This window comes from Lithobates pipiens, unplaced genomic scaffold (genome assembly GCF_037356315.1).
Source record: "Lithobates pipiens isolate NorthernLeopardFrog02 unplaced genomic scaffold, aLitPip1_a1.2 Scaffold_16, whole genome shotgun sequence".
NCBI lineage: Eukaryota > Metazoa > Chordata > Amphibia > Anura > Ranidae > Lithobates > Lithobates pipiens.
The window spans coordinates 108,401,266-108,415,629 of NW_027507748.1; positions in this window are offsets into that span (position 1 = coordinate 108,401,266).

Genomic DNA, 14,364 nt, shown 5'->3' on the forward strand with positions numbered 1-14,364 from the left:
TAGTAAAACATGAAAAAGCCAGTGGTAATCAAATACCACCAAAAGAAAGCTCTATTTGTATGAAAAAAATAATATAAATGTAATTTGCGAACAGTGTTGCATGACTGCGGAATTGCCAGCTAAAGTAGCACAGTGTTGAATAGCAAAAAATGCCCTAGTCATGAAGGAAGAAATACCTTCCAGAGCTAAATTGGTTAATGTAAAGTTTCCATTACTTTGAGTTGATTTCTTTCTATCTTTTGTGAACAATTTAAAAAAGCTTCATTGTAAATTTCTTCCAATTTCAAATCAATATTATTTTGATCCATTCTCACTGAGCCTTTAAACAGTGTGGGGTCCATAGGCCGGTGCCTACTCTGCCTATGTGGTGATCCAGCACTGCCCAAATCTTGTGAAAATGTCCCCTGTGCAACTTTCCCAGAATGACATTAGCCTTACCTAGGTAAATGTGCTAGAAAATACAGCTAAAGTAAATGTTTTCATTTTTATTTCTACCAACACCAAGATCCTAAAATCAAAAAAAGCCACATCTCAGTCTCAAGTTTTCAGACCAGATCTTGCTGGAAGGCATTGGTGATGTAGCCTTCCCAGGGCGCAGCTGTGAGACCCTTGCTACACAGCAGTGCCTAAAGAAATCAGGAAGCGCAATACTGTGTATTTTTACTGTTTGGGGGTGAGGGGTCTGCTTTATCAGTTTTTAATTGGCTAGGGGTTGGTCCTGGGAATAGGCCAATCTTCAATTTTCATGCCAGGATACCATTAAAGGGGTTTTAAAGTCAGAAGGTTTTTAATCTTAATGCATTCAATGCAATTAAAAAACCTTATGTGTGCAGCAGCTGCCCCAGCACCCCCTAATACTTATCTGAGCCACACCTCTATATAGCGATGTCCATTAGGGCCTCAGCCATATGGGACTCTTCCTCCTGATTGTCTCCTGTCAATCAAAGTCAGTTAGCCAATCAGGAGAGAGAGGAGGTGGAGCCGAACCGGGATTCCATGTCTAAACGGGCACAGGGATCTGTGGCTCAGCTCAGGTTTCCCCACGAACGCTGCTTGCTGTGGGGGCACTGAACAGGAGGAAGGAGCCAGGAGCACAGAAGAGGGACCCAAGAAAAGGAGGAGCTGGACTGCTCTGTGAAAAACCAACTGCACAGAACAGGCAAATATAACATGTTTGTTATTTTCATAGAAAAAAACTGAGACTTTACAATCACTTTAAGTTGCAAAGAGTAAAGTAACAAAAAAGATTCCTCTTCTACAAATACATATCACATTTTGTTCTAAAGTTCATCTGCAGGAATGTTTCTTCTAATAAAGGCTGATCACCATTTACATTTTCTAACCTGCTACAATTGTAATAGTAAGTGAGGTCCCCCACCCTAAAGGATACATTTCATTTATATACTTTATCCCTTTTGTTACAATCAGATCTCAGACAATCTAGCCGAAGTGTTGGCAACTTTAGATGAACCAGGAACATTCTTGCAGATGAGTGTTAAGCCCCATACACACTATCAGATTTTCTGCTGATTTTTTCCTTCAGATTTACCAAAACCATATACTATGAGGTCAAACCTTAAGAGTTTCAATTTGTATGCAATCAGGCAGGCCCTTGTACTACATGGTTTTGGTAAATCCGAAAGGAAAAAATCAACAGAAAATCTAATAGTGTGTATGGGGCTTTAGGCTAGGTTTAGGCAAGCAGCAACATTCCTGCGAATCTGAAAAGTGATCTATGTTTAGATGGCTTTTCAGCGCCACAACTGCTGGAATGAGACATAGTTGTGGGACAGTTTCAGCGTGTTGCTTAAATGGGTTGTGTTCAGTAGTGGTGCTTACAGCCGAACACAACAGGGAGGATCATTTTTGCTGCGTCTGTGAAGTACGCATCGCAGCCATGATATGTGAACACCCCCAAACGCTGCCTTTGTAGCTTAAAGTGGTTGTAAAGGCAAGACTTTTTTTTACATTAAAGTATTCCCTTCATTAAAGTGGTTGCAAACCTTATCAATTAAATATGAACAAAGCATATCCCTCTATAGTGTGTCAATAAGGAGGACTAATTCTCATTTCTGTCTGCTTTTTTGTTCCTCTGCTATCTGCATGAATAACTTCTGACAAATGTTCCTGACTCAAAGAGAGAAAAAGTGAAGGGAGGGACTTCCAACAGATTGACAGCTGTATGAAGGGGGTGTGTCTTTTCCCTCCAATCAGCTCTCAGGGCTCTCCTCACTAATCTCCGCAGAGTGTAACTTCAGCTCACTGCACCCTTTGTCGAAACGCTTAGACAAACTTTATACATTTAGCACTTTGAATCAGTGGCAGCTGGTGCTCAATATTTTGAGGGGGGCAGCAACCAAACCTCCCCCCCCTCACTCACAATGTCCGAAGACTCCCTGGCCAATCGTGTCTCAGGAGCGGCTTCTTGATTGGCCGGGAGGAGCATCAGGAAGACATGCAATTGGGGGGGAGCTTTACGCAGTTAACTGTCCTAACAAGGTTAGAAGAACAATTGTGGTGACTGATGTGATTATGCCTAAATAAATAAACTCTATTACCCAGTCGATCTCCCCATTCATTCATGAAGAGAATAAAGTCAATTCTGTGTCTCATTTTATCATCCCTATTAAACTAATCTCTGACGGTATTGAAATTCCTTGCTCTGCTATGCTGGACTCCGGGGCTGGGGAAATCTTTATAGACATATAATTTGCCCACAGCAATAATATCCAAACAATATCCAAACAAGAATTAAATCTACTCCTATCGATATGGAGATGATCGTTGGTTTGCCCTTAACTTCTGGACCTGTTACCCATGAAACAGTCCCTTTGGTACTGCAATTTGAGGCTAATCATCATGAGACCATCAGTTTTCAGCTGTTTACTTTACCAAAATTTCCTGTCATCTTGGGCATTCCTTGGTTTTCTACCCATAATCCCTACATCAACTGGGAAGCACAGATTATAAACTTTACATCCCCCTTGTCAAACAAGTTATTTTCCAGTCAAGGAATCACAGGTGGATGTTGTTACTATGCAATCATGTGACAACCTGCCTCCACAAAATATGAGTTCAGGGATGTCTGTGATAAGAAGAATGCCGATCAGTTACCTCCTCATCGCCCATATGATTGTCCCATTGAACTGCTCCCAGGGGCTGAAATACCTTTTGGTCGCCTTTTCAATCTTTCAGAACCCGAATTAAAGGTTCTCTGGGAATGGATTGATGAGAATTTAGAGAAGGGCTTCATTAGACCCTCAACGACTCCTGCAGGGGCAGCCCTGTTCTTTGTTGCAAAGAAAGATTCCACCTTGCATCCATACATTGACTAGCCGGGACTTGAATAAAATCACTATTAAAAACCACTATCCACTTCCTTTAATCTCTGCCAAAGTCTTCACAAAAGTAAACTTACGGTGAGCATATAACCTCATCTGCATGCGACAAGGAGACAAATGGAAAACTTCCTTTACAGTTATGGCCATTTTGAGTCCCTGGTTATGCCTTTTGGCCTCTGCAACGCCCCTGTCACTTTCCAACACTTCATCAATGATGCTTTTCAAGGCCTATTGGACCAGTTTGTGATTGCTTATGTGGATGATCTTTTCTAATAACCTGGAGGAACATCACAAACATGTTTGCACTGTCTTTGAAAGGCTAAGGAGGAACCAACTTTATATTAAATTGGAGAAATGTGAGTTTGAACGAATCCAGATGCAGTTCTTGGGATATATTATTTCTCCTAAAGGAGTAAGCATGGATCCTAAGAAGGTCAAAGCAGTGGTGGATTGGCCTGCCCCTAAAAATGTTAAAGAGATACAACGATTTGTTAGTTTTGCCAACGTCTACAGAAAATTCATAAGAAACTTCTCTAAAGTGATAGTACTAATTACATAACAAAGAAAGGGATGCCCTTTGTGTGGTCAGTTGAGGCACAGACTGCTTTTAATAAACTGCAGCTCAAAAAAAATCCATGAGCTTCTTCTGAGCTACAAGCTTCAAGTGGTTTTAGCACCAATAGACTTCAATGGGAGCACATTAAAAAACACGGGAACACACATATATAAAAAACACGCACATATTATAGGTTTTTTCCCTAATACCTACATTTTCATTGAATAATTAAAAAGAACCAAAAGCTTTAGACTGCAAAAACATCTGTACAAAAATAAAAATTGCAAAATGGCCACAGTGTGAATGTATCCTAGGCTCTTAGAAAAATACCAGTGCATTTTTGACATATGATTGTGTCTAGGCTCACCTGTTGTGTAAAATAATAGCAGTATACTTGCAGTGTAAGATTATCTAAATTACTGTTGCCTCTGACTGGTTTGGAGTGAGATTTGCCAGGACAGTCTTGCATCTAGGCGCTCTACCCTTGTTTGAGTTAAGGAGCATGCACAAGAACTCCAAAATCTGTATTACTGAGTGGAGTATAACAGCCGCGATTAGAAGGTTGCCATGTATTTAGAGTTCAGGTTCAGTCAGGAAATGGGCGTGATTTGAAAGTGGGTGTGATCTGGGCCCGATAGAGGCTGCGATATGTGTGGGAAGTAGGCAGGGGTGACAGGGCACTGGGGGAAAAGAGTTTGGCAAGTATGCTACTGTTGATGGAAATAAAGCTGTACCTGAGGACCAACAGTGCAAGGATCTCCCTGCTTCATTCTTTGTATCCGTGCCTCCTCTACCTCTTGTGGTGCTTCTTAATTATTCCCCTACCAGTCTTCAGATTGGCAGTCTTAAGGGGGAAGGTCTAATAAGATGTGCAAGTAGACTACAGGCAATACTGGTGACTAGACTTTGCCCTACTCTTCCTTGCCGTTTTGGGTACAGTTTCCACAGTGCAGTACAGATCCTCTTTGACCAAATAAAATGTGACCCAGTTAGGTCAAATACATTAGTCTCTTTCTGTACATTAATACTATAATGCTATGTTGTTGAAAATTACGATTATTCCTAATATGTATTACAAGACAGGAATAATCTTGTGGTCATTTGCAATACATGACTTCCAAAAGTGACCTCCAGTACATGAAATCCTTATTATTTATTTATCATAACAGATATGTTTTCAAACCTCAGATTACTTTCTCTAAATAATTCATGATTTCCATAAGATTGCTTCAACTTGGTTGCCATGAGATTATATTTCCTTTGTAAAATTGATGATCTAGTATTAAGAAGAAGTTACATCGCTCTTTACTCTAATGTGTTTGTAAATGGAGTAAAGCATCCTATATACATTAAAAATAAATGTGTAACATGCTAAATGATTTCTCATCATCATACAGAAGGTTTGTTACTTGTCACAATAGTGTTTAATTGTGTTTTAGTTTATAATGGAATCACTACATACAGTGCCTTGAAAAAGTATTCATACCCCTTGAAATTTTACATAGTTTGTCATGTTACAACCAAAAACGTAAATGTATTTTATTGGGATTTTATGTGATAGAACAACAGAAAGTGGCACATAATTGAGAAATAGAAGGAAAATGATAAATGGTTTTCAATTTTTTTTTACAAATAAATATGTGAAAAGTGTGGCATGCATTTGTATTCTGCCCCCTTTACTCTGATACCCCTAAATAAAATCTAATGGAACCAATTGCCTTCAGAAGTAATCTAACTAGTAAATAGAGTCCACCATCTGTGTGTAATTTAATCTCAGTATAAATACAGCTGTTTTGTGAAGCCCGCAGAGGTTTGTTAGAGAACCTTAGTGAACAAACAGCATCATGAAGGCCAAGGAACATAACAGACAGGTCAGGGATAAAGTTGTGGAGAAGTTTAAAGCAGGGTTAGGTTATAAAAAATATCCCAAGCTCTCACAGAGCACTGTTCAATCCATCATGCAAAAATGGAAAAAGTATGGCACAACTGCAAACCTATCAAGACATGACCATCCACCTAAATTGACAGGCTGAGCAACGAGAGCATTAATCAGAGAAGAAGCCAAGAGGCCCATGGTAACTCTGGAGGAGCTGCAGAGATGCACAGCTCAGGTGGGAGACTCTGTCCACAGGACAACTATTAGTCATACAATCCACAAATCTGGCCTTTATGGAAGAGTGGCAGTTTTCAGTTTGCGAGAAGCCATGTGGGTGAAACAGCAAACATGTGGAAGAAGGTTCTCTGGTCAGATGAAACCAAAATTTAACTTTTTGGCTTAAAAAGCAAAACACTATGTGTGGCAGAAAGCTAACACTGCACATCACCCTGAACACACCATCGGGCAGCTTTAGGCTTTGTGAGGCCTTAGGCAAAACTTAGACATGAGGCACCACTAACGCCCATAATGGGAAAAATAATTCAAACATTACAAAAAAAACTGTTCGAGGATGGAGGCTGGGAAAAGGGGCTGTTATTTACCAGCCCCTACCTTTTCTAAAAGAACACAGTGAGTGATCAGTAGTGATCACTCACTGTGTTCCTTCATAACCGAAGCATAGTAAACTGTGTTTACTATGCTTTAGTTCATGAAATACCAGGAGCCTCTGTCTCCTGTTCTTTCATCTGCAGTGCAGCTGAGGCTACAAAGAATGGACTTGGGGAATCTCTTTCCTCAGTTCATTTCTCTGTCTCAAAAGTGAGACTTCAGGGGTCTGTTTAGACCCTTGATATCTCACCAAAAAAAAACAAAAAACTCTCACCAAAAAAATGTTAAAAAAAATTATTTAAAAAATTGTAAAAAAAATTATAAAACTGTAAATAAAAAAAACTAAAATTTCTAATCAAACTAAAAAGCCATGCCCAATATGTAGCATAATTTAGCCACACTCACTGTTTTTTCTGTATACCACAGGTCACCATCTCCCTAGTAGGGGCCCAGTGCATTACTTTGCCCATGATGCTATTATGATGGTACTGTACAATGGCGGTAAACCTGAATAGGAGAGAAAAGTGGAGGGTATGATAGCGGGTAGTATGTACATGAAAGGTGTGCAGAGTCTATGGAGGCAAGTAGTATGTAGAGGAGAGGGGTGTGCAGAGTGTATGGCAGTAGGTGGTATGTACATGAGAGGGGTGTGGAGTGTATGGCGGTGAGTGGTATGTACATGAGAGGGGTGCAGAGTGTATGGCGGTGGGTGGTATGTACATGTGAGGGGTGCAGAGTATATGGTGGTGGGCAGTATCAAATACACCACTGGCCACTGATGCATTAATGACCAGTGTCAGTTAATTAGCCCCCTATTGCTGCTATAATATGCTGGTGCCACTAATGCAGCACAAAGGGGTTAATTTACTGTCACTGGTCACCAATTCATTAGCCAGTGGCAGTACATTAACCTCCTCCATGCTGAATATTACTAATACCATTGTAAATTTAACCTGTCCCCAAAGAGTTAATCACTTCAGGCAGTTAACACAGCTAAGACACAAACAATAGTGCCTTAGGTTAGGTTTTTAGCCCCTGCAAACTCACTTGCACTTTTGCACGGGGCTTCACTGGCTCCTCGCAGGTCTTGGCAGTAGCTCTCGCCTCTGCTCTTTTATCCCCCCTCCCGGCCTGTGAATGACATCACACTGGGTGGGATTAGGAGGAAGCCCGATCTACCTGACAGGGAAGTGACTGCGTTGGACTCATAGCATACTTGCACCGCTCTGCTGAAGATATAACAGTGTAGCAGCGGCCGGTGGGTGTCACGCCTGTCTGCAGCAAGGCAGAGCAAGCGCCATTTTTGTGAAGCATCACAGACCTCCCTGCCCCCCTGGGCCAATCCGCCCCTACCTCCTGGCACATTCATTAGCGGACAGCAGCTCTGCCTCTATCTCTACATTTCATTTTCAGCAGGCAACAGTGTATACGAAAGACAGTGATCCTTCATCAGCCCGACCCGCTCCCCCTGCCAGCTTGGGGACATTCCCTCCCATTCTATCACACGCACATCAGGCAAATTAGGTGACTTTGAGGCCCCTGGGAGCATGAGGCCTTAGACGACTGCCTTTTTTGCCTAATTAGAGAGCCGCCTCTGCACCATCTCCACTGTAAAACATGGGGGTGGCAGCATCATATTGTGGGGATTTTTTCTTCAGCAGGGACAGGGAAGCTGATCAGAGTTAGGAAGATGAATGGAGCCGGATACAGGGCAATTTTAGAAGAAAACCTGTTAGAGACTGCAAAACACTTGAGACTGGGGGCGAGGTTCACCTTCCAGCAGGACAATGACCCTAAACATACAGCGAACAATTGAATGGTTTAGATCAAAGCATATTCATGTGTTAGAATGGCCTAGTCAAAGTTCAGACCTAAATCCAATTGAGAATCTGTGCCAAGACTTGAAAATTGCTGTTCAGACACTCTCCATCCAATCTGAGAGATCTTGAGCTATATAGCAAAGAATAATGGGCACTCTCTAGATGTGCAAAGCTGTTAGAGACATACACAAAAATACTTGCAGCTGTAATTTGCATGTCACATTTTTCACATATTTATTTATAAACAAATTTTGAAAACCATTTATCATTTCCTTCCACTTCACAATTTGTGCCACTTAGTGTTGGTCTATCACATAAAATCCCAATAAAATACATTTACAGTTTTGATTGTAATGTGAAAAAATTTGGAAAATATCAAGGGGTATTAATACTTTTTAAAGGCACTGTATGTCATAAGTATTAAATGGTAACTCTAGCCAAATATTTTATTTAAGGTTTTGAATAGGGCAATAATTAATACTAATTAAAACCTCTATTAAAGTCAATTTATAGTAAACAAAAAAAAAAAAGTTCTTTCTCTACCCTGAAAATGGCATTGCGCAATTTTCTTTTACTTGCGTGCTCTACAAGTGAAGAATTCCTCTTATTTGTCTCTTTTACATCACTGTAGGGGCTTCCAAGGTCTTCACTTTGCTGGAAATGGGAGGTCCTGGGTCACTCCTTTAAGAGAGCAGGGCACCCCTTTTTGATACCAGTTTTGGGCTGATTGGCATGAAGTGGGAAGACTCATTAGCAATTCTCTCTAGGCCAGTGGTCATCAACCCTGTCCTCAGGGCTCACTAACAGGCCAGGTTTTATGTATTACCTTGGAGAGATGCAGACTAGAATACTGCAATCACTAAGCAGCAAGTCATATTACCTGTGATGTATTTCAGCTATCTAGGAAACCTGACCTGTTAGTGGGCCTTGAGGAGAGGGTTGATGACCACTACTCTACTCAAAATAAAGGAAGGTTCATATACTGGCAGGATCACCAGGTTTTTCTTTTGTAAATGAAGGAGTTTTCCGACTTTAAAGCAGTATTAAACCCAGCATAGCTAGAGAACTGCCCACGCTATGCTCTCCTGCTTAGTGTAGTCAGTTTTTAATTGGAAAGCAAGGAGACTGGCAGAAACACCAGGGATTTTGCATAAAGGAAGCATTACAAAGAGAACAGGATACTTTCTCATACAAGTACATGGTACAGCAGGCATATATCAGGAATATGAAGTGTTGGGGTAATAAACGCTTAAAGTTGCAATTGCTGTCGTTCTATTGGGGAGATGTCTCTTCACTTCCTGTCACAGTGATATTGTTTTTACCAGCAGGGGAAGTAAGGAAAAATCTCTCTAAGGTCACAACAGAAATCAAAAATCTTTAGTAGTAGCATGGGGAATAATAGAATGTTCTCAAGCATTTTATGGCTGGCTGTGTCCTTGTTGGAGAGGAAACGTAAGGAAATCTCCCCAATTTGGTAACATACAGCAATAAATAACTTGACAAAGGTCCCCTTTCCCATTATGCTCATCTTCTTCTGCAGAATTGCATTATTTGCTGAAGTCCAGCTCATACTGATAGCAGTCTCAGGCAAAGTGTTGAATCTCTAAGCCTCAAGCATTGTCCCAGCAGACTTTATTTTGGACCTGCCACTACTTCCTCTGAGGGCCATGTTTTGTGCCTTCATTCCTTTCATTATTTTCAAGCTGAAGCTTTCATTTTGCTTTCCAAAATATTTTTTTTATACATTAATTCTCTGGAGTTCAAATCCTAAAAGGGGTCCAAGATAAATTAGTTATATCATGTACATCAACACCAACATATGCCGAGTGGCCTATCTGTTTTGTGTGCTATTGGGATCCTTGTGGAGAATCCTGCCTCTATCCAGTTGCCCAGGTGCAGTGTTCACACCACTAGGAATGTGGTTTTATTATCTTTCTGGCTATTAAATTCTATATGTTATTTTCATCTAACTCACATCCAGCCCTGAAGAAGAATTTTTTTTAAAAACAAGTCAGAATATATTAAAACACAAAAACTTGGAAAACATTTGCTGTAACAATTGTATTGACATCTTTTGTGTTTTGTGAATATGGAGTGTTAGTAGGGTTTGTGGACATGACATTAACATGTATCAGCCAGCATTTTTTTAATAGGGTGTTTTAACATTAACGTTGTTTTTGAATTGGCATGCCTAAAAAGTCCCATTTTCCTTTTGTGACAATGTATTCGCTGTATGTGTTGGAATGGTCGTCATATAGAGTTTCCAGTCTTTGATGATATGAAAGGGATCTGTACCTAGGACTTTATGATATGTCCGTGATTTTACCTCTTTTGTAAGTATTTAAATAAAAAAAAACAAAAAAGAGTCCAAAGGGTGATAAAATTAAATTCAATCACAAAGTGCACTATTGTGCACCATGCCCTGAACTTCTCATAGCTTTACAGCACTCTCACCTGGGCTAATTATTTCAGGACTTGGTGTGGCGGAGCTTTTTCTCTTTTGGGGTTTTTATGTGATCGAGTTTCCCCAGGATTTCATTCTCTTCAGTTTAATCCCCCTGATTGCACAAAAACCTTGGCTGGGTTTAAAGCCACAAGGGAGTTAAACCTCCTGTAGCAGGATATCAATAGGAGCTGGTAAGCGGGCAATCTCTAAGGTGGAGGCTTTATCACTTGTCATCACACACCACTCCGGTGATGGATAGTGCACCTTGTGATTGATTGGATTTCGATTTATCACCCTTTGGACTCTTTTTTTTTGTTTTTTCTTTTAATATCATAGCGCAACTTTATTTGGACTATACAATTTGTGCTGTGCGTATCTCACAGAAAAGTTGCTGCTGCATGGTCTTATTTATATTATATGCTTTGCATTTTAGGACAGCAGTCTTACACACATTTTTAAATAATATATTTATTATATACTATTTAGAATACAGTATATACAAGTGACAAAAATGTATGGACAAAGCATGTGCATGAGATCTCCAAAATTTGATTTCCACCACCTTCGACGGCTGCAAGAGCCCTTCAGGAGTTCAGCTCTAATTTCCTTCCATTCACACAGCAGCTAGCAATGCTATTGTGAGCAGTAGAGGTATCTCAGATCTAGATAAATGTCTGACAGGAGAAAACCTAATTTACTGCAATACAGGCAAGCTCCAAAAGTTCTCACAGATAAACCATAGTCATTGGGATTTTTATTGATTGTTGCAGTGGAAGCCAGTGATATTTTTAGGAGTGAGGGATGGTGACAGTGTGGTTGCAGAAGCAGGGACATAGAGGAAACTTGTCACATATCAAGGCAATTTAAATTGCGTACAAATAGAGAAAGTGCATAGCCAGAGTTCACAATGTGTGGAAACTGCTGTCAAATGTTGAATAGATCCAGAGGTATTGGTAGTTGAATTATGCTGATCATTACTATTCCTGTACAGTGCCTTGCAAAACTATTCCCCCTCCTTGGCTTTTTACTTATTTTGTTACACTACAGCCTTTTAGTTAATTTTTTTAAATCTGAATTATATGTGATGGATCAGAACACAATAGTCTAAGTTGGTGAAGTAAAATTAGAAAAATATATACATAAAAGTATTTTTCAGAAATAAAAAACGGATAATTGGCATGTGCGTATGTATGTGTGTGTACCTTTAGAAGTCACATTATTCGTAAAATGATGTCCACCTGTGTGCAATCTAAGTGTCACATGATCTATCATTGCATATACACACCTTTTTGAAAGGCCCCAGAGGCTGCAACACCTAAGCAAGAGGCACCACTAACCAAACACTGCCATGAAGACCAAGGAACACTTCAAACAAGTAAGGGACAATGTTGTTGAGAAGTACAAGTCAGGTTTAGGTTATAAAAAAATATCCAATCAATCAAATCTTAGATTTAATGGTTTTCCTAGGGATCATCAATCATACCCAAATGAAAAGAACATGGCACAACAGAAAACCTGACAAGAGACGGCCGCAAACCTAAACTCACAGACCGGGCAAGGCGGGCATTAATCAGAATGGCAGCACAGAGACCTAAGGTAATCCTGGAGGAGCTGTAGAGTTCCACAGCAGAGACTGGAGTATCTGTACATTGGACGACAATAAGCCGTAAGCTCCATAGAGTTGGGCTTTATGTTAGAGTGGCCAGAAGAAAGCCATTACTTTCAGCAAAAAACAAAATGGCACGTTATGAGTTTGCGAAAAGGCACTTGGGAGACTCCAAAAATGTATGGAGGTAGGTGCTCTGGTCTGATGAGACTAAAATTGAACTTTTTGGCCATCAAAGAAAACTCTATGTCTGGCGCAAACCCAACACATCACATCACCCAAAGAACACCATCACCACAGTGAAACATGGTGGTGGCAGCATCATGGTGTGGGAATGTTTTTCAGCAGTCAGCACTGGGAAACTGGTCACAATTGAGGGAAAGATAGATGGTGTTAAATACAGGGATATTCCTGAACAAAACCTGTACCACTCTGTGCGTGATTTGAGGCTAGGACGGAGGTTCACCTTCCAGCAGGACAATGACCCCAAACACACTGCTAAAGCAACACTTAAGTGGTTTAAGGGGAAACATGTAAATGTGTTGGAATGGCCTAGTCAAAGCCCAGATCTCAATCTAATAGAAAATCTGTGGTCAGACCTCAAGATTGCTGTTTACAAGCACAAACCATCCAACTTGAAGGCGCTGGAACAGTTTTTCAAGGAGGAATGGGCAAAAATCCCAGTGGTAAGATGTGGCAAGCTCATAGAGACTTATCCAAAGCGACTTGGAGCTGTAATAGCCGCAAAAGGGTGCTCTACAACATATTGACTTTAGGGGGGTGATTAGTTATGCACGTTGACTTTTATTGTTATTTTGTCCTATTTGTTGTTTGCTTCACAATAATAAAAAAAAAATCTTCAAAGTTGTGGGCATGTTCTGTAAATTAAATGATGCAAATCCTCAAACAATCCATGTTAATTCCAGGCTGGGAGGCAACAAAACACAAAAATGCCATGGGGGTGAATACTTTTGCAAGGCACTGTATGTATGGGTGATGTGGCAGTGATCAGGGATACTGACTGTTGAAAATATGTTAAAATAAATAAAATTAATAAACATGTTTTACCTTTTTGCTTTTTTTCTTTTACTTACTTTTATCAGAGTAGTTCAATGTCACCACACACTTTGCTATATTGATGATCACTTTAACAGAAATGTTTTTAACTGTCACAAATGGCTTACATTCATAACAGCTGTGATTTACAATTGTGTGCTGTGATTGGCCCATAGCTATCACATGGTACAGGGTGCTGTGATTGGCCCAGGTACCATGTGTGAGCTATCATCACTATAGGAATAACAACTGGTATGAACAAAATTGTTTCCTAACAGCTTTGTTGACATTGTGATGGTGTGTATCAAGAGCCGGAATCCTGCCTATTCCACGTGAGGGGTGACAGGGATCCCTAATTTGGAACAGGCAGGATGAGGTACATGTACTTGATCGTGTCTGCCTGTGCTGCCCTGCCTCAGTAAATGTACTGTGGCCGGGCGGCAAGCGGTTAAGGTGGAGTTCCACCCAAAAGTGGAACTTCCACTCATCTGCTTCCTTCCCCCCTCTGGTACCACAATTGGCAACTTTCAGGTGGGAGGGGGTGCAGATACCTGTATAATACAGGTATCTGTACCCACTTCCAGGAATAGACTCCCACAGGAGTCACACCCCTTCTCCCACCCCCCTCCCCGCTGTCTCCTGGGAAACACACAGGTCCCAAGAGACAGAGGGGACCATTTAGGGCACGCAGTGTGACTTGTGCATACACAATAGGGAACCGGAAAGTGAAGCAATTGATTAGTTTCGGCTGCCGACATCGCTGGACTGTCGGAAAGGTAAGTGTCCATTTATTAAGTCAGCAGCTTCAGTATTTGTAGCTGCTGGCTTTTAATCTTTTTTTTTTTTAGGTGCACCTTTAAACAACCCCCAAGCCGAATTGGGTGGCAGAATGAAGGGCAGGTCAGGCACATCATTTGTAGCTGGCTGCTTGCACCCAGAGATTGCAGCCAGCTGAAAAGGACCACGATGGCAACAGAGGACCTATGTACAGTAGGTCACCCAAACTGTAGGACAGTGCTCGATTTGCTGTGCTGATGAATATGTATTTTGAAAA